Below are 27,186 nucleotides of genomic sequence, written 5' to 3'. Positions count from 1 at the left end.
GGTGGGGAGAAGACTGGCTTTGGGTACTTTCTGCTCTTCTAGAAAGAAGCCGTGTAGTTGAAAGATCGTGATTTCCCTAAGGCAGATACTAGATAATATCCATACAATCTCAAGGGGAGGACTGGCAAATGATTGACAGATCTCCAGTCATCTGAAGCCGGTACCACTCAGGATGCTTGTAGGTCTTGTGTTAGATCAAATAAAACCATGCCAAGGTTCTCTTGATAAATTCCCTCGGGATGAAAGCTGACTTAATGCCCCTGGTTCCTGGTTTAGTCACGTGTTCTTAGGGAAATCTCTCATGCCCTTGGCTTTGTTAGGTTGCCATGAGAGTTAGGAGTAGTGACCTTTGGAGAATGTTAAACACAGTTTCCTAGGAAGGAATGTTCGTGAATAACCATTTGTAGTTCAGAGAAAGAAATCAAAACCTGTTCGGCAAACAGGGTACAACATCAGGCTGGCCATATGAACAGAGGGCCCTGACACTGTAGACAATGTTCTGTTCCCTGGGTTCCAGGTATCCTTGCATTGGTGCCTGGCTCTTCCTCTCTGTGACTGTGAGATTGTAGGCCTGTTTCAGCATTTACAAAAATGGACAGAATAGCACTCGTGTAGAGGTTAAAGGAAGCAATGTGGACAAGAGAAAAACGCATGGCTGGGCATTCAGAAGGTACGAGGGTCTGAGGACATACAGTTACTGGAGTGCTCACCTGGCATGTCTGAAGCCCTGGCTCCCCTGGGCAGCTCATAAAGCAGGCATGGTGTTACATACCTATAATTCTAGCACTGGGGAGATGAGGCAGGAGACTCAGAAACTCAGGGCTACATAGCCAGCCTGGGCTACATGAGTCCCTGTCTGAAAAAAGAAACAAATATAAGCCGTTGGCTAATGCTCATATCTTAACTATGGTCATCAGATAGGCCCTGGCTCGGTCATTTCTTGACCAAGTGAACGTGGCCAACTTATTGAGCTTCTGTGTGTGCATCTAAGAAAACACTGGCTTTGAGGCTCAGAAAGGATAAAGATTCTTATTGACAGTACTTGGCACGAAAACTGCACTAATCTACAAATAATTATAAAGCCCTCTCTAGACAGGCATGTGGTAGCCATGGATACCTTCTGGCTTAATGTCTTCCTGTGCTAACAATTACCGTGAATGTTTAAAAATGTTTTGTTAGATTCCTACTGGGAAGTTCTAGAGGATTCTAAAAATTGGCCAATTTTTTTTCTTTATTGCAATTTGACAGACTTGCCTCTTGTTCTTTTTCTTGAAAAAAACATGCATGTGCCTGGAGGTGGTGGTGGCAGCGGTGCACGTCCTTAGGCCCAGCACTCGGGAGGCAGAGGCAGGCAGATCTCTGTGAGTTCAAGACCGGCCTGGTTTACAGATCGAGTTCCAAAACAGCCAGGACTACATAGTGAAATCTTTGAAAAACTAAATAAAACTAAACCCAACCAAACAACAACAACCACCCCCAACATTTATCTTCTTCTTCTTCTTCTTCTTCTTCTTATTATTATTATTATTATTATTATTATTATTATTATTATTATTAATATTATTATTATTATTATTATTATTATTATTATTATTTTGTTTTTCAAGACAGGGTTTCTCTGTGTAGCTTTGGAGCCTATCCTTGCACTCACTCTGGCCTTGAACTCACAGAGATCCACCTGCCTCTGCCTCCCGAGTGCTGGGATTAAACACGTGGGCCACCAATGTCCGGCACTTATTTTTATTTTATGTTTTATGAGTGTTCACATGCGTGTCTGTATGTGAATCACACGTATGCAATGCCCAGGGAGGCCAGAAGATGGCGCTGCATCTCCTAGAATTGGAGTTACAGTTGGGAGCTGCCGCGAGAGTGCTGGAAACTCAACTCAGGTCCTCTGCAAGAGCAGCCAGTGCTCTTAACCACTGAGCCACCCTTCCAGCTCCCAATTGTCACTTCTTGCATTCTCTGATGGCAGTCATGCATCATGCATGAACTGTATTTTTTTTTTCACATTTTTTAAGTCATGGTTTTGTGCAAGTCCATTCCAGGGGTGAGATATCTAGACTAGAAATGAGAATGCCCTAGCATGGGCAGAACACTTTTCCTCTGGGAGTGTGCCCGGATTTGTCCATACTATGCCACTTTGCCTTGACAGCAATCCTTGGCTTTCTTTCTTTCTTTCTTTTTTGTGTATCCTAGCTTTCAATTTATTTTTATATATGTGAATTACAAACAAGATTGAATTACATGACAATCCCAGTTCCCTTCTCCCTCCCCTCCTCCCCTACCACCCTCCAACTAAAACCCTACCTATCCCATACCCTTTCTTCTATTCTTCCCCTGACTCAACCTTTCTGCTCCCTCATGACCTCTGCATCCTTCCTTTTCTTCCCTTCTCTGTCTCGTAGCTTCCTCCCCCCTCTTCCCATGCTCTCAATTTGCTCAGGGGATGGTGACTGTTTCCCCTTCTCCAGGGGACAAAGTTTATCTCTTTTAGGGTCTTCCTTGTTTACTAGTTTCTCTGGCAGTGTGGATTGTAGGATGGTAATCCCTTACTCTATGTCTAAAATCCGCATATTCTAATGGGTTATTAGTGTACCCATTTGACATGCATAAAAACTGAAGCAAAGAGAGGATTCATACACATCCAAGATCTCACAGAGCAGAGCCAAGTTTTGAACTCAGGCTGCTTCCTTCATTGCCCCAGCTCACCAGATGCCAGGCTGTTTTCTTCCTCCTTGGAATTTCTGCTTTGAGATCTTGTCAAGTGCCCCTACGACACACAGGAAGGTGAGTGGTGGAGATGGGTGCCGCTTACTGGCAGTCAACTATAGGGTAGGAAAGGGACTTGTTCTTGGTCACCTCAGGCTCAACGACTCTTGGATCGTCTCTGCTCTTTCGTGTCCCCGAACCTCTGGGTCCCGAAGTGAGGTTGCTCTGTAGAGCAGCTGTCTGAACACAGAGCACGAGGGGTCGGCTGTGTGCCCACTGTTCTGCAGTGGGAGAGCCCGGCAAAGTAGAAAATGGGGTCATGGACTATTCCTAAATTGGTTTTCTGCTCTCCACTGTAGCCTGTGGGGGAGATGTTAGAGGCCGCTGTTGGATGGAAATGCAGCATGAGCTGTTGGGCGGGCTATAGCATCCAGAAGCAAGTCTGCCAGTTGTTCCAAACCTCTGCCTCTGTCTCCCCTGTCACTGTCCAGAAAGCAGGTGATGTCACTTTGCACTAAAGTGTTGCAAGCCTCCCCCACTTCTAGGAAGATGGTGTCTCCTTTTCAGGCATGCTACGCTGGGTTACACGAGCTAGATCCAGCTGGGTCACATAATTCCAGGGCTTGACCGCTTAACCTAATCTTTTCTAAGAGCCAGCTCTGTGTGTGTGTGTGTGTGTGTGTGTGTGTGTGTGTGTGTGTGTGTGTGTGTGTGTGCAGATACATGGGAATCCAGGTAAATCCTGTCTGTGTGGACAACTGCTTGCCTGATTCCAAAGAGCAATTCCCACATTTAAAGTAATGCAACTGAAAAACCTCTCCTCTATATTTCTTAGTCCTTTGCAGGAGCCTGTGAACATTTTTGGATCAGAAGACATATGGCTGCCGAGAGAGAGAAAGCAGAAAGCCTTCTTTAAGAGTTGAGTTAAAAAAGAAAAAAAAAAAAGTCGAGAGTTCAAAGTAGCAACAGATTGTAACATTGTTCTCTGAGTAATACTTTTTTTTTTTCCAAATCTAGTCTCCGTCCACCCCAACATGTTTCCTGTTCCCTTGAGTCCACCACCATGGGGCAGACCCTCCATCTGCACTGTGCACTAGGTCCAGCCAAAGCGGAAGCAACTGTGGAAGCTCACTGTTCCATCTCCTGTCACAGAAAGCTCACTCCCTGTGGCCCGGTGCCATGCACTGTGTAGAAACCATAATCAAAGCAGTACTGAGGAACTCTGCTGAGGTCTGTAGGGAGGGAGAGGCTGAGGGAGTGTCTGGCTTTGTGAGGGTGAGTGAAAGACCCCTGCCCCTTAGCCCTTTCTTTCTCAAGTTTGTCTCCTCTTCCTCCTGTCGGCGGCTTCCCCGATCCCCACCCCCGGCGGCTTCCACTTCCCCCCGCCACCCGCCGCACGCCCGGCCCGAGAACGAGCACCAGGTGGGCCGGCACGAGGGCGAGCACCAGGTGGGCCGGCACGAGAACGAACACCAAGTGAGCCGGCCTGGAGCCCTGCCCCTGAGCCCCCGCCCAATGAGAAACACTCCGTCCCAAGGTCAGCCATCTGGACGCGGAGGGGGGGGAATTGAGTCTGTTGTACCAGACACCAGACCTTGAGAATATGCTGATCTGGAATGGCTCTGTGTCTCATTTGAACCATCCAATAGAAATGATTCTGTATTTCGCCTCATTTGAAAGACTCTGTGTTTCACCTCATTTGAATAACTCTGTACTGCGCCTCATTTGAATAACCCTGTATAGCGCCTCATTTACATTGACCAATGGGAATAGCTCTGTACAATGCCTCATTAGAATTATCCAATAGAATCCCTGCTCCTAGCTTGCGCCTTTTTCCCTATATAAGGACCCCTTTCCCTTGGCTCGGCACACTCGGCCTCACAGAAGCTAAGTCTCCCGGGTACCCGTATCTCCAATAAAGCCTCTTGCGGTTTTGCATCCAAGTTCGTGGTCTCGCTGATTCCTGGGTGCGGGTCTCCCTCTATGAAAGTACCTCTTCGGGGGGTCTTTCATGAGAACACCCATGTTCCCCTGATGAACAGGTTAGGTTCTGTCCCACAACCTGGAAGCTCTCTGACTCAGGCCACACTGAAGGTTGGCAGGTAACATGAAGACAGTGGGTGGGAGGGTCTTGTAGAGAGATGAACAACACAGGGTATGGCTCAGAGAAGGTGGTCACTTTCCCCTGCCAGTGGACATGACAGGCATGACATGACATGATGTTGCGAGCTGTATGGCTTAGTTTTGGATCAGCATATGAACACTTGTCCAACCAGTCTCCACAAGGCAAGACGCATGGAGATGGTCTCTCGCTTGGCAGAGGTCAGTGGACCCCAGGACAGGGTAGAATCCTGCTGGGACAATGCGGCCTGCACGTTCTCTTCTCTCTTATAATATTGATGATTGTCAGTCACATTCCCAGAGACCAGATTCTTTTCTCCAATATTTTCCCCTGAAATTCTTTGGGAGCTCCAGGCATGCAAGAACCTTTCATAGGACAAGCTAACTGTATGCAAGCAGTTTATGGTGAATAACCCATATTTCTGTAAAATGCTTTGTTAATTGAATGGTATTGTTGTTCTTGAGAATATGTGCCTATGCCCATCACCTTTTAGCTTTGTAAGGGCAGGCTGTGCCTGACTCCATGTTTAGCTACCAAATACTGAGTGTTAGTTTTGGTTTAAAAGTTGCGTTGATGTAAAAGTTGGGGGGAAAACATATTTCATGTATTTGTTTTTGTTTTAAGTTAACACTAGAGGATGGGGAAAACATGCTTGTTTTTGAAGTGTAAATAAAGACTGCTCCAGCTGTTCAGGGTGGGTCACTTGTGTGAATCTCATCCGGTGGTCTGACCCTTCATTTCTTCACACCAACACCCTTTCCCTGTCTCAGGACCTGAACCCAGGCTGCAAGAGGACTGTGGCATTATATTATATTATATTATATTATATTATATTATATTATATTATATGTTGACAAGGTCTCAAGCCTCACATAGCCCAGAATGGGCTTGAACTCATGGTGTAGCTGACAGTGACATTGAACTTCTGTCCCTCTTGTTTTCACTTCCAGGTGCCAGGATTACAGGCACAGCAGGCATGCTAAACAAACACTGCACCAATTGAGCTACAACCCCAGACCCCAGAAATACAGATTTAAAAAATATGAAATAGTTTTAAATATTGATTTTTTTCTTTTAAACAAGATCTCAGTATATAAACCAGGCTGGTCTCAAACATGGACCAATCCTCTTGCCTTAGCCTCAGTACTGTGATTACAGGCATGCACCACCACACTCAGATTCAATTTATCCTTAATTTAAAAACAAAATTTTCACCAGGCATGGTAGCACAGGCTTTTCATCTCAACACTGGGGAGGCAGAAGCAGACGGATCTCTGTGCATTTGTGGCCAACCTGGGCCTCAAATTCCAGAACAGCCAGACTGTTACACATAGAAACCCTGTTTGGAGAAAATGAAAACAAACAAACAAAAAACAAACAAACAAACAAAAAAACAAAAAACATTTCTAGGTGCACAGATAGGTGTTTTGCCTGCATGTATATCTGTGTACCACACAGGTGCTTGGCTCCAGAGCAGGCTAGAAGAGGGTGTCAGATCCCTTGAACTGGAGTTAAGGATGTTTGTGAGCTACCATGTGGGTGCTGGGAATAGAGCTCAGATCCTCTGGAAGAGCAGACAGTCCTCCTAACTGCTGAGCCATCTCTCCAACTCCTCATCTTCAGTTTTTTAAGGCTGACAACTGCCATGTCTGTGTCAGCCCCTGATACGGTGATATGAGAGGCAGAACTTTAAGAGGAGGTCACGTGGGGCTTGTCTTAATGCCCCAGGTGGTTGTTATGGAACACGGGGGGGGGGGGGTGTCTCCCTCTGTTCTCTGCCGTGCTGTGATATGTGTCTGTGAAGTAAACATACCTTTTGTATTTCTTTTTTAAAATTAATTTATTTTTTACATTCCAATCCCACTTCCCCTCCCTTGTCTCCTCCTGCTCCCCCCACCTCCCATCTGCTCCTCAGCGAGGGTAAGGCCACCACCCCTAGGAAGTCTAGCAGAAATCCACAACTAACCATTGGGCCAAGCTCCTGGAGTACAGTCAAAGTGAGGCAGGAGTGATAATATGAACAAAGGAGCCAAGACCATGGTGGGGAAACCCACAGGATCAGCTGACCCCAGCTAGTGAGAGATCAGTGACTCAGGTCTGACAAATGGGGAACCTGCATAAGACTGAACTAGACTCACCTTCTTATACAGTGCTGAGCCTGTTCCAGTGACAGAAAGCAGATTAGTACAGCAACTAACTGAAAACTAAACAAACACTGTTCCTAAAGCCCACAGAACATGTCAACAGGCCGTAATGTGTCTCTCTCTCTCTTCCTTTGTTTCAACCCACTCACTCAATTCTATCAAATGTGATGTCCGGTTGGATGTGTCAGTTGAAGAATCCACTGGGAATAAAAAAGGGAAATGAATTAGTCACAGCAGTAATTTCTCCTCTCTATTCTCCCAGGTCCACCCACTTGGATTAATCTCCAAGTGAACACTAAGTTGATCCTGGTAACTCCCCTCTTGTTGTCAGCACTTGGGTTTGATCTGGCCACATGGCCCTACTTGGACCGAAGAGAAATAAGGTAAAGTCTTGAGGGAAAGTTTTTGTTTTTGTTTTCCTGGGAAAGCTGTTGGATCCATAGTAAATCCCTAGCTGACAGTCCTGATGGGGGAAGTACTTCTGTGTATGTTTATCTTATTGATTGTTTAATAAAGTTCTGTTTGGCCAATGGCAGCAAGTTAGACAGGACTAGGAGTCAAAGAGGACTCTGGGAAATGTAGTAGAGAAGTGGTGATCCAGGCAGGAAGTGACATAGCAAGGAGACTCATATCTAAGCGAGGAAACAGGAAGTGCTCTCTTTTTCCCCCTTCCTCCTCCAGTGGCGCCATGTGAGCCACCGGCAAGAGAGGGTGCCAGCGAAAGGCATCCTCTAAAGATAAGTCTTATAACATATATAGATTTATGATAATTAAGACTGAGCTAGCAGATGAGAAATCCTAGTCATTGGCCAAGCAACATTGTACCTAATACAAGTCTCTCTGTGTATTGATTTGGGCCCTAACTCTGGTGGGCGGCTGGCATAAAGTGTACCCGTGGTGGTGGGGCTCGGCAGCTTATGGCGGAAAGATTTATCGTAACAACTCCTTCCTGCTTCTGTTTAGGTAAGGAAGTCAGTTTTCCTTACCAGCCAAGTTATTTTCAGTCAGCCTTTTCTATTGAAATCTGACAGATATAGAAGCATCCAGACTGATACAAAATGAAAATTTGAGTTATTAACCATACCTAATGATGTTGGAAGAGGCAGAGTTGTCATATGAGCCCAGACAGAGCACTGTACCCTCTGTTGATGCTACCCTGTGGGTGGAGGCCGACTACAGCACAGTCACTCAGTGAGCATCTGCACGGCTAACCACTGTGGGCCACGTAGAGAAATATGAGAAACTAGACACATGCTTAGACACAGCCTCATAAAATGCTATGAAAGGCGAAAGGCTGGGCTGTTGCTGATTTTAATATTGTATAAAAGAGTTTAATTATTTTTGATTCTCTTATTCTCAAAAATGTGGTTGGCAACACTGAACTCCACCACCCTGCCTAGTCAGGGCACCCCTAAATGTATAGGGCCAGGGCACTCCTAATAGATAGGCAGGAGTGGCCTGAGCCAAGCTCCACTATGAGCTGTCACAGCCGTAATGCTACAGGCCTGGATATTCCTCAACTTTGATCTGAGAAACCTCTCTCTAACTTTAGGCTTCTTCTGCCATTGCCAATTTCTTAACTCCATCAAGGCTACAGAGGTCATTGCTGATGATGGCAGCAGCAGTGGTGACGTTGGTGACATTGGTGATGGTGGTGGTGAGAACTCATTGTTGTCCTCTATGTGTTAGATAATTTAAATGGCTATTTGTGAACTTTCACAAAAAAACTCTGAAGTCAAAATGAAGATTTGAAACCAAGCTGTCTTGTATGGGGGTGTGTGCAGGGTGGTGCACTGTCCCCCTGGGTGTCAATCTACTTAGGCCTGGGTGTGAGAAGAGAGCATGGGAGGACTTCTATTTCTTGCATGCTTTGGAGTTTTTGGTTTTTTTTTCTTACTTTTTATTTTACTCCTGAACACATACTACTTTTAGCCAGCACACACTGTTGGGTACATGTATGTAACAATACATACATGTATTGAACTTTACACCTCATGTACTGAGTCATACAAAAGGCCACTACAGATTTGATTTAAATTAAAAAACAAAACAAACAAACAAAAAAACCTTTACCATCCTCCCACTGAGACGATACAAGAGAAGAGAGATAAAGGATGGATTTTATACTAACAGTTTGATACCTTCACTTATCATGTACCTAGGGCATGGCTTGAAGAGGGGAAGATACAATAAACTAGTCCAGAGAATGGGAAGGTGACTTTGGGCAGTGTTTCTTAGACTGCAGAGCTCAGAGTCAAGCACCGATGTAGACGGAGTTTCTTTTCCCCCTAGTCCTGCCACACTTCAGTCCCAAATAAACACACAGAGGCTTATATTAATTATAAACTGTTTGGCCAAAGGCTTAGGCTTCTTGCTGGATAGCTCCCTCTTAATTATTAACCCATAACTATTAATGTATGTATTTCCACATGGCCTTATCTTACCAGAGAATGCGTGGACAACCTACTTTTCCAGTAGCTACATGGCATCTCTCTGGCAGCTCCTCCCTGCCTTCTCTTCCCAGCATTCTCCTAGTCTGGTAGCCCCACCCATCCTTCCTGCCTGGCTACTGGCCAATCAGCATTTTATTAAACCAATAAGAGAAACATATATTCACAGCATACAGAAGGACATTCTCCCATCACACTGGACCACTGACAGATGTTTGCAAAGTCACAATCGATGCTCTAGGTTTAGACACTTCCTTTCTTCAGATGGATGGCACTTCTGTGCCCCACGTGCCTGCACACGGTCCAGTGATTGTGGCTGAGTGAGACCTCCACACCTAGTGACTTAAAACAAACATTTATGAAATGCATGGATTCTGGAAGTTGGTCAGGATAGTGTAGAGATGAATGACTTGTTTCTGCTTCACAGTTGTGGCAGTACAAATCACAATACTCGGGATTGGGATGATGTGGGTTAATTTTAATGGGGAGAAATCACTTACATGAGAAACCGATGACCCAGGGTCAGCACTCTGAGCATCCAATCTCAGTTGCCGTCCAAGACCTGACCAGAACCCAGAGAGAGCAAGCCTGTCCTCTTAGACCAAAATCCCACCCGCTTACCTGTGACCACATCCGAATGGGCGGGGTCAGCGCCACAGGTACCTACACTCTCACTACACACAGTGACTAGGGCTTTAGCCCAGCCTAGATCCAAGGGGAGGGAAAACAGCTGTCACATCTCAGTGGTTGGGTACCACACACATTGTTGGAAGGGCATGGGATGCGAACACATATCCCCATGTTTGAAATACATAATTTACACCATCAAAAGGTGATGGCACCGGTGACGATGACGGCAGCAATAGGCTGAGAGCTATTCCTTCCTGCGTCTACCAGAGAGACTGACTACAGTGGTTTTTACTGTGACACATCCTTCATTTCATTCCACCAGAGCCTTGTTCAGAGAACCCCATCTCTGTGAACTGATATTAACCGCCATCCTAGGTAGAGAGCTGGCTGCAGTTTGTAGGGACTGACTTGAAGAGACAGGACTGCTTGGTCCGTGTGACTGAATAGCAGCCATAGAAGAAAGGAGTGGAGACAAGTGCCCCCTTTTACAATGTTAAATTGCATTTATTTATTTGTTCGTGTGTGTGTGTGTGTGTGTGTGTGTGTGTGTGTGTACAAATACCACAGCAAGAACACGTGGAGGTCAGAGAACAACTTGGGGGACTCAATTCTCTCCTTTCACCGTGTGGCTTTTGGGGACGGAACTCAAGTCATCAGGCTTAGCAGCAAGTGCCTTTATTCACAAAACTGTCCCTGTGTCCCTCAATAGTCACTCTTGTGGGGTCATTTAGCTCATCCCACACTGTCAGGTACACAGAGCGAGCTAGATGCAAGTTCAGTTATTGTATGATCACTGTGTATAGGGGCTTGGAGGAGTCATTTAATTCTGGTTTGCAAATTTCCCTTATGAAAACAATAAACTGATGCTAAAAGATAATTTGGCTTAAGTTTGTATTGTTACACATTCATTAATATAACAATGGATTTTACTATGACATGTCCATACTTGTGTATTGTGTATTTTGATCATATTGGTCTCCCATCACCTTCTGGCCAGCTCCCACTCCTGTTGATCCCCTCCCTCTTTCCAACTCATCCTCTGTTTTCATGTTTTTGTGAACCGATGAGTTTCCTTAGCGTTGCTTGCAGAAGCACAGGCAAGAGTTTATTTACAGGAGTACAGGCACCTTAGTGGCTACACCACAGAAGAAAACGTCCTCCGCTCCCCAGCAGCCACAAGGATGGTTTTTGCTTTTGATTTTAACTTCCTTTTAACCCGAAAGTAATTTTCACAACTTTCATCAACAAAGAAGACTGGGTTCCCACCTGCCTTCTATAGGGTAAAAGGGACAGCCAAAGAAACACACCCTGACCCTGAGACCGGAGACAAGAGGTTAAAAAGGGCCAGTGAAAGAAACACACTCCATCCCTGGCCAACTCAGTACAAATAAACAATCCCTGAGCAGGAAAACCAACCAATCCCTGAGCACGAAATCTTGTCAGTCTGTGAGTTTGTCCAAGTTTAGGGATTGGAGTTTGAACAATTCCTACACTGGAAAAATTCTACCTCTGAGAAGCCCTATATAAGCCCTGTACCTGCTGAGTGGGGGCCGCCTTTTCCACCCGGGCACAGGCAGCCACCCGCTTGGATTCTTCCATCCCGGTAAATTCCTGAATGAGGTTTGAGGAAGACCTTTCCCAGGAATGGGAACAGAGAAGTAACAGCTTTCACTAGAGGGAGGGGCGAGCAGAAATGTAACAACTTTGCTAGGGTAGCAGAGTTTGTTACACTCCGGGGGACCTCAGCAGAAATGTAACAACTTTACTGGGAAAACCTCCCCTGACAATTGGAGTTGTTACATTGGGGAAACCTTTCCCTGGAGAAGGGCTGTAAGTTGCTGTGTTTGGGTGACTCTAGTATTCCTTGGCTCCTGACTCCCAGGATCCTTTTTCATCTGAGCTGCAATGCTTACACCTTTGACACTGTTGGCTATGATATCCACCTAGGCTGCAAGTATCTCTCTGAGATACTAATGAGTCTGCCTTTCTAGACTCATCTTAGGATTTTGTTTGTTTATTATTTGTGTGGTGTGTGTGTGTGTGTGTGTGTGTGTGTGTGTGTGTGTGTTTGAATATATGCTAAGCGTATGTGTGTGCCTTCAGAGACCAAAGGCATCGGATTCTCTGGAGCTAAAGTTACAAGTCATTGTCACTGCCTAACATGGGTGGCTGGGAACTGAATCTGGGTCCTCTGGATGAGCAACAGGTGCTCTTAGCCACTGGGCCATTTCTCCAGGCCATGAAGTGACTTCTTAGAAATGCAGAGGCCACGGCCATCATCAGAGAATCTCTTGGCAGTACGTGGGGATTAACAGAGACCTACAACTGGCCAGTGTTCAGGGGTAGAGAATAGCCCCTCAAATTAATGGCCATCTATAGATTTCCTGGATCATGGTGCTTGTTTGCAACTGTTCACTCAGGAAGAACTTCAGCAAGGACACAGTTGTGAGGTGGCTGTGCCTGGATGTCTGATAGCTCCCCCTCCCCCCCCCCCCCCCCCCGTGCTATGCTCACAAGTGGCCACAGAGATGTCTGCCTCCTAATTCCAGGAATGTAGCTCTGAATAATCAATGCTACAGATGTGTTCCTGTAGGGGAAGCTATAGCGACGCCTACTTAGGGGCTGGCCACAGGTGTGCCTGACCATTAAGGGTGCTAAAATAAGGAGATTATCCTAAGACACCTGGACAGGCACAAGGTGGCCACAGGGCCCTTATATCCTGGAGGAAGGAGACTAGAGTGGGTAGCAGGGGAGGGACAACCTCAGGAAGAGGTAAGGGTGACTTGAGGGAAAAGTCACAACCAGAGAATGTGGGCAGCCTCTGGAAGTTAGCAGAGATGGAGAGCAGACTGCCCAGTAGAGCCGAGCTTTGACTTTAGCCTCAAGGTTACGAAGAACAGTATCAGACGGTTGTCAATCTCTTGGTAATCTGGGGAACTAGATGAGGCTACACATTGAGTTTCACTTGAGTGCTCTCTGTCTTCTGTATTTTACATTTTTCCATGGCTGAGTAAAGTGGAAGAGAACTGTGGCCTTGGGGACCAGGACAAATGATGAGGCTGTGGCACTAAGGAGTGTTCTTTCTCCTGGGGCTGCAGAGATGGCTCAGAGGTTAAGAGCATTTAAGGCTCTCACAGAGGACCCAAGTCTCATTTCCCAAACTAGAACCAGCTGGCCCTCAAACACCTGTAACTCCAGGTCCAGGGGATCCAATGCCCTCTTCTGACTTCACCTCTTTACAGACACAGACAGACAGACAGACAGACAGACAGACACACACACACACACACTAAAAATCATTCTTAAAGGGAAAGGGCTCTCTTATGGAAGTGTGTCTGTCCTTGGTCTGGGTTGTCAGATCAACCTGAGCATTTTTTAATCTGAGGCAGATGGATGCGGCCAGCCACCTGTTCCTGGTCAGCATTCCAGAATCAGGGCGTCTCCAGCTTGCTTCAAAGAGCAACGAGGAGATTCTTGAGGCAGCTTGGCCATATCTGTCATCTCTCTGTCTGACACTGGTGATGAGGCTGCTCCAAAGAAGATGGACAGAGTGCCGGAATGTACAGGCCCAGGCCTGCAGTCCTTTGGGCTCTGAAACCTCAGCTGTGCTTATTTCTGTCTTGAGGACCGAGGTTCCTCTTCCCTTTAAAGACTCTTAATGAATAAGCAGGGTGTTCAGGTACCAGAAGGAGGCAGGGGTTGGTAGCAGTTCCGAGCCTGAGGCTTTCAGCTGATTTTGTCTGCTAACAAAACACGAGCTTTCCTTCTCCGAGTGATGCTGGGACAGCCCCCTAAAGAGGCTTTGGGAATGGATCCAACTAGGGAACCAGTGAGATGATTCAGCAACCACAGACTGGCAAGGCACAAGGCATTTCTAGCTGCTGACCGAGCTCTGCTACCCAGTTTACAGGGCTGCATCAGCAACCACCACCAGCAGCAAGGCCTGGATACCTTTGCTCTGAGATCATCATCAAGGAGCAGGGAGTCCTTAACTACTCAATGGCTTCACCCAAGGCCTGTACATGCCATAGACCTGGACAACTCAGAACTCAGACTTGCAGGCCAGACTTAGATGGCATGAGACATGCCAAAGCTCTCCCAGATGGTCCCAGTCACACCCAGATGGTATGATTCAGGTTGGGGTCACTTAGCCTCTATGCAACAAGTCACTTCCCCCTAAATCCTTGCCCATAGCCCCTTGCAAGTTTGGTTATTAGCCAGGTGTTGGTGGCACACACCTTGAATCTCACCACTTGTGAGGCAGAGGCAGGCAAAGCTTTGAGTTCGAGGCCAGCCTGGTCGACAGAATGAGTTCCAGGACAGCCAGGGATACACAGAGAAACCCTGTCTCCAAAACCAAACAGCCTGCATATTTTTAATTGATGTAGTTTGTACGTTTGCGATCCATTCACAGGCTTGTGGTGAATGAATAATGTTTTAAAGATTTCAGAGAAAGGGACGGTGTATCAAATGAGACTAACTAATTCCAGGCTTCGGGAGAAAAGCTGTGAGGGCTCTGGAGAGTCCCTAAAATTACCTTCAGATGGTCTTGCAGAGCGCGGTCCACAGCGCCACCTGCTGGACAAAGATACGCTAGGTTTATTCTAAAATTCCCTCTAGGACTGAGTGCAGGGATTGACTGGAAAGACAGGCTGGCCAGAGGCATGCAGGCTGCTGGAGGGTACCATCGGGTACGTGCAGATGCGGGTCTGTGTGGACATCTTCAGGATGACGCAAAACACAATGGGTTAAGATTTCACCCGATTCCCAGACGTAAAACCAAAGCCTGTTCTAGGAAAGATCAGAGTGGAGAGGTTTCTTGGGGTCCGAGCCAGGGAAATCAGCCTTGAGAATCTTCAAGTAACTCTAGCAAGCATGAGGCCAGTGGGGGATGCTGCTCCGTCTTTCAACATCTGTTGCTTTGGGGCCTGAATGAGGTGATCGCACCAAGACTGGCGTGTGGTCTTTGACCAACTTCCCAGATCCAGAACGACAGGGGACCCAGCTGTCAGAAGGGTTATTCCAAGCACTTAATCAATTTACCAAATGCTTGATTTCTGCTTGAGAAGCTTGAGAGGGGACTGGCATTTTTATTCTGCAGCCTCATCCTTAGAAATAAATCTCTGTGCCGCCTCTCGATCTTTGTGCCTCTTTTCTTTGTCTCTTTTACACACACGTGGATGAATACCTGCACACATTCACACAATTTAACACATCTAACACCCTCTTCTGCCTCCCCACCCCCTCACAAGGTTACTGTAATGGAAAAAAAAAAACTGAGAATAATCTCTGAACAGCTGAGGTTAATTAACCTGGAGCGTGGGTTCCTCAGACCTTAGGGGCTTCTACTCTATGGTACCCAGTGCAGAGAACACGTGTAACAAATGTTCCACCCCAGCTGGGTTCTAAGGCAATGCTCTTAACCACTGTGCCATCGCTCTAGCCTTACCCCCAAGCCCTGTTCCCATTTTTTCCTTTTCCTTTTCTGTTTCCTTTTCCTCCCTCCTTTCCTCCTTCATTGCAAGCAGCTTTCCCCCTATATTTTAAGGATGGAAGATGATTGTACCTTGGTGAGTGGCATTGTCTGTCACATGGCACAGAAATGACTTATTCCTGGAGTAGAAAGAATGCCACTCTACCGACTCCTCAGGGTGACACGAGACTGTAGGAGAACATGAGTACATTAAAATCATGATGTTAGTATCCAGGCATCTGTACTGGCCTGTCCTTGGGAAGTCTTACAGCATACGCCCTCAGCTGCAGCCACTAAAAGCATCATCTGTGCGCATTCACTGTGTTCCTTTGAAAAGGGCCCCGCCCACCTCCCATCCTCTCGCTGCTTCTCTGCCTGTCTGTCTCTCTCTCTCCTGTCCCCAGAGACTGGTCTCCCCTTTCCCCCTCCCCCTTTTCCCATTCAATGCCCCCCCAATTTAAAAACCTCCACCCAAGTTCTGTTGGATGGTCTCTTTCTCTTGTGCCACTTTTTAAAATATAACACATATCAGAAAGATCAGGCCTGGGAACTTACAGTATACACCAGATTGAGGAAAGGGTGCAATGAAAACGTAGAGTGACCTATTAATTTCTGGTTTTAAAGCACGCGTCTACACGAAGTCCAGAAATGTGGAAGCCCATCGTGACTGGAACACAGCTTGCTGTAAAGCGTGTTTAAAGACCCATGGCTGGTTGCCATTCCCAGCTAAACTTTCGGTGCGCCCAAGGCCACTGTGGCACTTTGGCCAGCAGGTGGCGATGTTGTGTTGCAGGGGATGAGGCGAGATTTGGCGGTTGTTACCTTCGTTTCTGTGCTTGGAAAGGAAATGGAAGACTGGGGTTAGAGTCTGGGGGACTCTGCCTTACAGCAACACCGGTGCTTCATGCTGCATCCTTGTCATGGTTGGAGGTCAGGCGGCTCTCCCCGGACTTCAGGTCACCTCAGGAATCTGCATCAGAGTTGCCTGGGCCCCTCCTTGCTGCAGGAGAGCAGACAATCATCGGAGTCCCCGCCTGCCACTTTGACTACTAAGAACCCTGAATTTGGGGCTGGAGAGATGGCTCAGAGGTTAAGAGCATTGGCTGCTCTTCCAGAGGTCCTGAGTTCAATTCCCAGCAATCACATGGTGGCTCACAACCATCTATAATGAGATCTGGTGCCCTCTGCTGGTATGTAGGTAGAACAGTGTATATGTAATAAATAAATCTTAAAAACAAAAACAAAAACAAAAAACCCTGAATTCAAACACTAACTCAGGAAGAAACTAAAAGTGCTGTGACTGGGACAGAGATTTAACTGGCAGAATGCTTCCTTGACGCGTGTTAGGCCCTGCGTTCAAGCCCCAGGGTTGGTGGGGCTTGCTGCACTTGCTGCTCTTTGTGGAAGACCTGGATTTGGTTCCCAGCACCTACAACGGGTGGCCCTCAACTGCCTGTAACTCCAACTCCAGGGTGTTCACAGCCTTCTTCTGCCCTCCAATCTGAGAACCGGGGACGTTATGTAACCGCATGCTGGACAATGACCACTGCAGTTTGGTAAGGGTATGGGGTGGGGGCTAGAGAAAAGGGGGTCGCCTATGGTTAGTGCACGATACATACGCGCACAGAGGGGTCCCACTGACCCCCCCTTTAGCATGCACACTGACAAACGTTAATCAAATATGAACAGAAAAAGGTCTGCAGTAAACGGTACTCATTGCAGCTGTGTCTCCTCGTGACTCAGGAGCGCTTCTAACAAGCTCTAAGGGTCAGCCGATGGGTGTTGGTGGCACACGCCTTTAATCCCAGCACTCGGGAGGCAGAGGCAGGAGGATCTCTGTGAGTTCGAGGCCAGCCTGGTCGCCAGAGTGAGTGCCAGGATAGGCTCCAAAGCTACACAGAGAAACCCTGTCTCGAAAAAACAAACAAACAAACAAAAAGCTCGGTGGGTTGTCCTGGGAAGACCACACCCTGGGAAAGCCTCTTTGCTTAGTTAGACAGAGGTGCAGAGAGAATGACTCTGTCCAGAGCCCCTAGAGGCACCAGTCCCGAGGAGTGCGAGCTCGTGTGCACTTCTCCGACAAGGCTAAATTCCCTTTCTCAGAACGCTGCTTTAGCAGTAAATTTAGACTTCAGAGCTTGGCTTTCTGCCGTTAAACCTTGATGTCTTTTAAAAGCCGGCTACACTGATGAACTATAAAGAGTTTTGACCTTGTAACAGCCATCAAGATCTGCTAGTTAAGTATTGGACATGGAAATCTGGCTGTATGCAAATGGCCACGTCTGCTGAGGCCAGCTGCAAAAAAAAAAAAAAAAAAAAAAAAAAAAAAAAAAAAAAAAAAAACCTGCCCTTCCAGAGGGCCAGCAGCAGCCTCTGAGCTGGCTGCTAGCTATAGGAGCGGAATTCACCAGGCCTGCAGAGGGGAGTCCCTGGGCCACTCTTCCAAACTGTACAGGCCAAGGTACCTGGTGTGTCTCCAGTGAGCTCCTTGTTCAACGGCCTCTCCTATGTGCGACTGGCTTCGCGTTTGTAAACTGCATTCCTAGCTCGCGGACTCTTTGGCCTTCTGAAAAGGTTTTAGAATTTTCACTTTGGTGTAACCAGGGACTCCAAAACCTGCCACTAGAGGGCCGCCTTTAGCTGGCCTTGCTGAGCCATCAGGCATACCCAGTCCATCAAGGAAGAAGGAGCCCGCCCTTTCCTGCTGGGTCAATATTGACGTGTGGCTTTGTGTCTTGGCACTCAAGGTCTTTGCTGCCCTGACGGACGGCGTCACCCTGCACTTCCGCTCCCTTCTAGACACTGACTGGCCCCCACCAGTCTGTCTGCCCACTGTGCTGTGCATCACAATAAACTGGAAAAAAATAACATTGCATTCTCAGGTTTTTCTTCTGCATTATTTTCCTCTCCCCCCTCCCAATCCCCCAACAGGGTTTCTTTGTGTATCCCAGGGTGTCCTGGAACTCACTCTGGAGACCAGGCTGGCCTCCAACTCACAGAGATCCGTCTGCCTCTGCCTCCCCAGTGCTGGGATTAAAGGCGTGTGTTACCATGGCCCAGTTTATTTTTGTACTTGTATAGCTCAAATAAAAAAAAATTCACATCAGTTCTATTTAGTATTTATTTGGTATGAGGAATGAGGGAAGAATTGAGTTTTATGGGGTGTTTGCTTTCTTTTCCAAACAGTTAGCTTCCCACAGTGTTCTCCCTAATCTGACTTGCCCAGCAGGTTTGGAACAAGACATTCTTTAGGTACCAAAGATGCCTAAACCTTCCTGGGTTTGCCTTCTATTTCTTTTCCATCAAAAATGAGACTTTATTCCCTTATTTAGGCCTCAATATTGGTCATGAGCCTTGTGACTACCTGTCACTAATCTGTGTCTATCACGTGGTGTTACCACTCTTCCATCTTACACCCGTGTCTCCTCTCCTCACCTGTGCTCCCAAGTTCCTCCTCCTCCTCCTTTCTCTCCCTGGAAGTCCCGCCTATACCTCCTGCCTAGCTATTGGTCATTCAGCTCTTTATTAAACCAATCCGAAGGCACCTTGGCAAAGACACATTTTCAGTGTACAAATATTCTGCAACAGACTATGCAAATATATATATGATTTTAAAACCCATTTCACTGTTAAGCAATTTGGTATCTAAGTTTAAAATCAGTTGACTTCATGTCCTGGTCTTTCTTTAGGTAGAATAGATCCGTTCATTTAACCCTTTAAGATCAGTTTATTTCAATTCTAGGTTTTAAGACTGCCCATATCTGAAAAGGCACCCTACAGAGATCTAGAAAGCTCATGCAAAGTTCATGCCCAGCTGACATCACCTCATCATATGAGGAAATTAAAAATGCTCAGCTTCCCAAGGGCCCCAACCTCCTGGCCTCCTGGCCTCCTGGCCTCCTGACCTCTGGGACATTTCATCCACATCTCAGGAGAACCAGGTCCCATCCCCAGCCACCCTGCTTCACAGACATTTCCTTCCTCACGCCTGTGTTTGTGTCTCTGTCTCACCAAGTCATTAGAATCTTTTACAGGCAATGCTGTGCCCGATCCTGTGCCTGGTGGATGGCGGGGAGAATGAAGGATGGAGAAAGCAACCTGCTTCCAGGCCCCCAACTTGGAGGCTCTCCAGCTGACCCCTCTCTGCTTCTGCTTCACGTGATCGCAGTGTTGGAAACTGTCCTCTGCAGTTACCAGGCCTTTGACTCACGGTGTTTACCTTGTCAGTCATAAACGCTGGGGCGGTGTGTTCCTTGTTTGCAGTGCTTATTAAACCACACACTGATTTATTAAGCTCTGCATGGCCAGAAGTGGATGATATAAAACGGCCATTTGACCGAGGAAAATGTCAGTAATAGAAACAGTGAGGATGTCGTGTGCTCTATAAGAAGCCAGGAAAAGGCCCACAGAAACATTCCTGAGTCAGCTCCCCTACCTCCTGATACTTTTCTCCTTGTTTTCATGACACACCAATTCCAGGAACACACACTGTCACACCCATGTGTTTTCCTCTGGCCTCCTGAGCGGGAGCTTTAGATGAGATCTCTGTGTCTCCTCAGACAGAGGACTTATGGTTCAAGTCTCCTGGTGGAGTGCGCAGAGGTCCAGTGCTATTTCAATTCAGCTGCGCTGACTGGGAGAACTGCAGGAAAAGAAGTTGTTTTGAATAACAACTGGCTTCTAGTGCATACACACACACACACACACACACACACACACACACACACACACACACACGCATGCACACACACGCATACACATACACACACACACACACACACACAGACTTCATTTGTGGCATATTGTTTTTCTTTTCAATTTTATTTTAACATGGCTTTTGTCGTTGTTTTATTTCATTTTAATTATTTACTTATTTAATTGCTTATTTATTTTGGTTTTTGAGACAGGGTTGTCTCAAAACAGCTCTGGCTGTCCTGGAATTTACTTTGTAGACCAGACTGGCCTTAAACTCAGAGAGATCTGTCTGTCTCTGCCTCCAGAATGATGAAATTGAAGGCATCACCACCACCAGGGCCTGGCCATTTTGTTTTGTTTGAGACAGAGTCTTACCATATGTCTGGGCTGGGTTTGAACTCTTGATCCTCTGAAGTGTTGGGGTTATAAACACGATTACCATGTTTGACTATTTTTACTTTTTAAAATGTTCTTCAGCCTGCTTGGCATGGTTCCATATGCTGTATCAGGCTGAATGCCCCAAATGCTTGCAAAACCCTTTGAAGGTAAGGCAATCCTGGGGTGACCTCTGGTGACCCTTGGTGACCGCTTTATCCCTGATCTTCTCAGTTTTTATTACGTAGCCTGTAGCTTGGAGGAATGTGGAATATTTCTTTACACTGTGTGAATATATGTCGCTGTGACTGGGCGACAGCTGGACAGGATGAGGTTAGGCGGGAGAACCAGACTAAGGTCACCGGGAAGAAGAAGGGAGGAGTCAGAGTAGTGGCCAGGGAGACAGAGAGGAAGCAGGAGGTGCAAGATGAAAGAGTGGTAAGGCCACATAGCAGAATGCAAGTTAATATAAATGGATTAATTTAAGCTGTGAGAGTTGGCTAGTAACAAGCCTGAGCTACTTACCGAGCATTTGTAATTAATGTTTCCATGTGGTTATTTGGGAGCGGCTGCCAAGACACAGAGAAAGTCTGCCCACAGAGGAGTACGTGGAAGCCTTTAGGAGCCTTCCAAGTTCAAGGCTGACTTTGAGGGGATGCAGCTCAGTCACGTGGTGCTGTATTTGTAAAAAGGGTCTCTCCTTTGTTTTAATTTTCTTCCACACTAATCTTACGGGCGTCTCCACCACACGTACGGTGGGTCTTGGGTTTTACCAGTGAAACTTGATAGTGTTGGGGCATTAATATGATCAGATGAAAAACATGGAAGAAAAAACAGGGTTTTATCTTAATACGTTTAGTAAACATCTCTCCTGCTTCTCCCAGCAGAAGTTCCGCTTTCATCTTGCCTCAGCCCCGTGGTGACTCTGTTGTGGAGGTTTCTTGTCCCGCCAGGACGCACCCTGCTTCAGCCCCAAATAAACCCACAGATGCTGTATTAACTATAAATCTGTTGGCCGATGGCTAGGGTTCTTATTGGCTAGCTCTGTCTTAATTATTAACCCATTTACTACTAATCTATGTATTTCTCCATGGCCTTGTCTTACCAGAGACCGCCTAGTGCATCCATCTCTCTCTGCCCACCTTTCCCAGAATCCTCCTCATCTCCTAATCTCGCCTCTCTCCTGCCTCTATTGGCCAAACAGTGCTTCATTCATCAACCAATAAGAGAAACACACATACAGAAGGGCATCTCCCATCACGACCCAGCCACCCTGGGAGTGAGGGATGATGTACTGGAGTCTGTCTGCCTCCTCGTTCCTACTGTTGTGTGACGTACCAAACAGAAAAGGAAAGAAAAGAGGAAGGGTCAGAAGAGAGCATCAGATCCCCTGGAACCGGATTTAGAGATGATTCTGAGTCACTATGTAGTGCTGGGAATTGAACCTGAGCCTCCTAGAAAGACAGCCAGTGCTTTTAACTGCTGAGCCATCTCCCCAGCCCCCATATTTTGTTTTATTTTTAAATGTAGCCACAATACTGTAGAGATGACTCTAATGAAAACACCTTTGATAGTCAATGTGTGTCACTGTATCTGAGTCTGGGTCCAGGGATGGTGGCTCTCATCTGCAATCCCAGTGCTTGGGGGGGGGGGGGCTGGTACAGGAATGTACTGTGAGGTCAAAGGTCAGCCTAAACCACATAGTGAGACCCTGTCTCAAAACAATCCATTAAGAGGAATCCAAAAAGAAACTCTAAAATAATACAAAACGTACTGTATAATACCTAAACATCACCAGAGCCTAAGAAACTTCTAGATTGACTCTTTTGATTGGACCAACAATCTTTGAGAATTCCAGTCCTGAATAAGATTACTTAGAATTGACAAACCTCTTGGAATTCATGTCTCCACTCGGTCCTTGTACAAACAAAAAGTATAATTATATTTGGCCATAGCTTTTCTTTCTCTTCCTTTCTTTCTTTCCCTACTTTTATTTATTTTGATAGGGTATCTTGTGGTATGATGGGGGATGTCCTGTATATATGTTTCTCTTACTGGTTGACAAATTAAACACTGTTTGACCAATAGCTAGTAAAGGCAGGAAGATAGGTAGGGCTAAGAGACAAGGAGAATTCTAGGAAAAATAGACAGGAGAGACCTTGAGAGACGCCATGTAGCAGAGGAAGGAGTAACAGGTCCCGACCCTTCTCCAGTAAGATAAGACCACGTGGAAATACTTAGATTAATAGAAATGGGTTAATAATTAAGACAGAGCTAGCCAGTAAGAAGCCCTAGCCATCAGCCAACAGTTTATAAATTAATAGAAGTCTCTGTGTGCTTATTTGTGGCTGAAGCAGCAGCAGAACCAAGCAGGAAAGAAAAACCAGCAACAATGTCACAGGCTGGCCTGTGTAACATAAGATGTCCTTAAACTTCTGATCCATCTGCCTCCAACCCCCCCAAGTTCTGGGATGACAAGTGTTGTCATCCCCAGCTTACCTAGCTGTGGCTTATGTGGGAAACAAGGCTACCTGATGACGATACACCTGGCGTCTCTACCTATAGACTTACGGTGAGGGTTGAAGACAGTGCTCTTTGCTCAATTGACTCCTTTTTCTTTGCTGTGTGTGAGTAGGACTCTATATCTGCTTTTCTTTTCCATCACTTTAATGACTTTAGCTTAATTTACATAAAAAATAGTCCAGCTAGTTGTCCTATATCTGGATCCTGACACCATGTCTCTCACATTTAACCTGCACGTCATGCTGGGATCATGGTTGTGGCTACTGCTGGCATTGGACATATTTAACAGCATTCGGGGCCTGCGGTTTCCCTAATCCTGGTTCTGGTTCCCCTGGAAGAGGGGAGATGATAAAACAGGACACCACAGCCCATGGGATTTTTCAACTGTCTCAAGTGTTTTTCTGATTATCAGAATCAGGAATGATTCTGCCTGTGACCCCCCTGCTCACTAGGAAAAGAAGACATGGCCACTCAGCCACAGTAGTCAGGGGCTGGGTCCTGCACCTACACAGGGTTCCAGAGTCAGTCCCGTCAGAACTTCTCTTCCCATCTCCACGTTCAGTGACCTGGTAATGGCACTGCTAATATTGCTGGCACCAGGGGAACCAGAAGATGCAGAGCATTGCCTTTGGAAGTGCCTATTGCTAGATATTTGCCAAAGCACCACAGACAGAAGCCCTGAGTGCTGAGAGCAGGGTCCAGTGGGGAATGCTCAGGGATGGGTCCTGGGAGGGCCTGACATCCCGTCAGTCTTCACTGACCTCGTCATGCTGTAAGAAAATAACCCAGGAGAGTGGCTGGCCTAGGGGGCCTATTAAAGAGAAAGCATACACAGTGCTGTGTATACAGAGCACAGACACAGATCCCCCAAGCCAGGGTAAAATGCTGGGCTCTGTAGATTGCATGTGATCCCAGCAATGACGAGATGGGAGTCAGAAACAGGGCCATCCTTGGGAGCTCAGACAGGCTTTGCCTGCTTGGGGCCTAGAAACTTTTTTTTCTGTCTCAAACAGAAGGTAAAGGGTCTGAAGAATGACACTCAAGGTTGTCCTCTTACATTTACTTGTGCAACACACATTCTAACCCACCTGTGTGTTCACACACACACACACACACACACACACACACACACACACACACACACACACGTTAATTTTTTAATCATAAGGCCTCCTTTGATCTGTGATCATTTCCATTTCTCTTGGGTCTAAACATCAGAGAATAAAAGAAAAAGAGGTGAAAATTTTACTCATAAAAGAGTCCTAACCAGTATTAATAGAGGAAGGAGGGTATGGAATCCCTTAGTTAACAAGTTTTTGTTGTTGTGAAGACATACCTATAGCTTTCCACTCGAGTCTGTGTCTGTTTGGACATCCCGGTAGGACGTATGGGAATGAAATGAGTATTTTCATTCTGGGTGAGTTTGGATGGAGGCAAATAGTGAAGAAGTCTAGAACTTAGTGTTGGAGAGAGTCCGTCTGTCTACACTATCCTTGCTCCTGCTCCTCTGACATCTAAGTGTTTCCCTCCAGCTGACACTGTCCAACCTGAGCCACACAGACAAAGTAACACCCAGGAGTGTGTCTTTCTTAACATTTTTCTCAGCAGAAATGTACTGGCTTTCTTCTTCCTAACCCTTCTTCTACTCAGTCTCCAGGCCTGTTACACACCGTCTTTACATCCAAATCCCAGACTTATTAAATGATAAATATCTTGTCATAGAAAGGTTGATGCTGAAAATGTCAGCTCTGAAATGTCAGAGGATTTTGATGTTCTCACAGCAACGTTAATTGTCTCCTCTCAGCCATTTTAGTGTTCTCGAAGATGGAACAACATGTCTCTCCGAGAGACGTTGAGTAGATTCATCCTAATTAAGCTACAGGGTTCCTCCTTTTCCTGGCTGGACACAGAGAAGACTTTGTTGATTGCATGGAACAAGAACAAAAAGGCTCTTTGTGGCCCCGATGGGAGAAATCTGTGCCTGGGAAGTGTCACGAGGAGAGAAACGCTCCTGTAAAAGCCACAGCCAGCTACCTCTGCTCATCATGAGAAGGCCTTGTGGCTGGAATCTAGACGGAACCTTCCATCCACGAGTTGTGTCTTGGAGGTTTAGTGTCAGCCTTAAAGGATGGGACATAGTGAAGGGTCATTAGGTCTGGTAGGTGCCGTCCAGAAGAGATGAATGTCGTTCTCAAGGGACTCTGGTGAGTAATACTGGAAATGGGCTACTGTGGCGATATCTTTCTTGCAGAAATAAAGCCTGTCTGGGGGTCAGAGGATGGAGCTTGCCCCTAGCTAACCATAGAGGTCTGGAGGTCTGTACAGACAGACAGGAAGTGACGTAGCTGGGCAGAAACAGGATGTAAGCAGGGAGAAACAGGAAATCGCTCTCTTCTCTGCTGAGATGATGAGGAGGTAAGGTGTGGCTGTGGTTTGCTCCTTCTCTCTGATCTCTCAGCCTTTCCCTCCATATCTGACTCTGGCCTTTTATTTTCTAGACCAGTGAAGAACAGGCCTGCCAGGGCTACATAGTAAGAGCCTGTTTCAAGAAACAAGCAAGCAAGCAAGCAAGCAAAAAAACTCACCATTCTGAGGGCCCAGGTTAGTATCAGTGAATGAGTTCACACTATTGTGAAAAACGGGCACTTTATGAATTACTCAGTCCCCACCCACTCCCAGCTCCTGTTCTTTCTGTCCCTCTGAAATTGACTAGGATTTTCATAAAAATAGAATGACACACTGCTTGTCTCTTTGTCACTGGCTTACTTTCCTTGACATAAAGTTTCGCCTGTGTTTTACTGATCGTCGTAAATTCTAAGGTTGAGCACTGTTCTAGTTTTTATTTTTTTTAAGATTTTATTTATTATAGTACAGTGTTCTGCCTGCATATATGCTTGCACGCCAGCAGAGGGCGCCAGATCTCATTATAGATGGTTGTGAGTCACATGTGGTTGCTGGGAATTGAACTCAGGACCTCTGGAAGAGCAGCCAGTGCTCTTAACCTCTGAGCCATCTCTCCAGCCCCCCAGGGTGGTTTTGAACTCGCAGAGATCCGCCTGCCACCACCGCCCAGCTCCAGCAATATTCTTTTGTATGTGTCTGGACCACATTCTGTTTGTACCTATGGTGGTGGACACTGTGTTTTTAAGCTACAGAGACCGATGTTGTGAGTATGGATGTCCAGATTCTTTTTGATACCCTGCTTTCATTTCTTCTGAGACTCCTGGATGTGGGATCGCTTGAGGCGTGTGCACATTGTATGTGGATGCTACCCCTCAGAAAAATAAACTTACACACTGATGGATGGTGTCACCACTAAAGGTTCCTGTTACAAGTTGTAGGGTCAACCTGGCCATAGAACATTGTAAAGCCTCCTGCTGGTTTGTGTTTGTCACTAAGACTAAGGAGGTGTGACCCAACACAGGCAGTTGTACATTATATAGCTGGAAATGCGCTGGGCAGGGACAGTGATCAGGGCAGCCCCTGACCTGTTTATGACTAAGTTCCAGGCTCGCCTATCACATGGTCATGCAAATGAGTGGTTTGTCGGTCAGTATTTGTGTTTCCAGCAACTGCAGGTAGGTGGAGACTTCACACCAGCGTCTTCACTTCAGCCTTGGACAGGAATACTTGGCAGGGCTGGTCTATCTACAGCCATGGAGTAGGTGGATGTCATAGCAACCTCATAGGAAAAACTGGGAGGGCCTCCCGAACACACATACAAAGGATTTCTCCCAGAACTGTGTGTGTGTGTGTGTGTGTGTGTGTGAGAGAGAGAGAGAGAGAGAGGGGGGGGGGAAGGAGGGAAAATGTGTGGGGGTGTGTGTGGGGGGGGGAAAGGGAGGGCGGGAGAAAGAGGTAGAGAGACTAATTTAAAGCTCTCCATCAAACAGAAACCTCGTTTAAAGTCAGCTCGCCCTAGAAGGTCTCTGTGTGGCCTGTCAGCCAATCAGACTGTATTGTGACTTAGTTAAATAGATACTTTTTAACAACACCATGACATGAAAGTGCGGCTCAGCCTCGGCCCTGTTGACATTTGGAGCTGGAGAAACTTTGATGTAG

General features: G+C 46.5%; 1 long non-coding RNA gene across 1 annotated transcript; it reads left to right on the top strand.

Annotated features, from left to right (window-relative positions):
• Window positions 1-7,825: 7,825 nt before the first annotated feature.
• LOC113837426 lies at window positions 7,826-10,603 on the top strand. Its single transcript, XR_003488000.2, has 3 exons — window positions 7,826-8,635; window positions 9,949-10,087; window positions 10,261-10,603. It is a non-coding gene; the product is annotated as an uncharacterized LOC113837426 (long non-coding RNA).
• Window positions 10,604-27,186: the final 16,583 nt, after the last annotated feature.

Source organism: Cricetulus griseus, chromosome 10 (assembly GCF_003668045.3).
Source record: "Cricetulus griseus strain 17A/GY chromosome 10, alternate assembly CriGri-PICRH-1.0, whole genome shotgun sequence".
NCBI lineage: Eukaryota > Metazoa > Chordata > Mammalia > Rodentia > Cricetidae > Cricetulus > Cricetulus griseus.
Note: the sequence above shows the minus strand (reverse complement) of the source record. Positions and strands in the feature narration are given on the sequence as shown.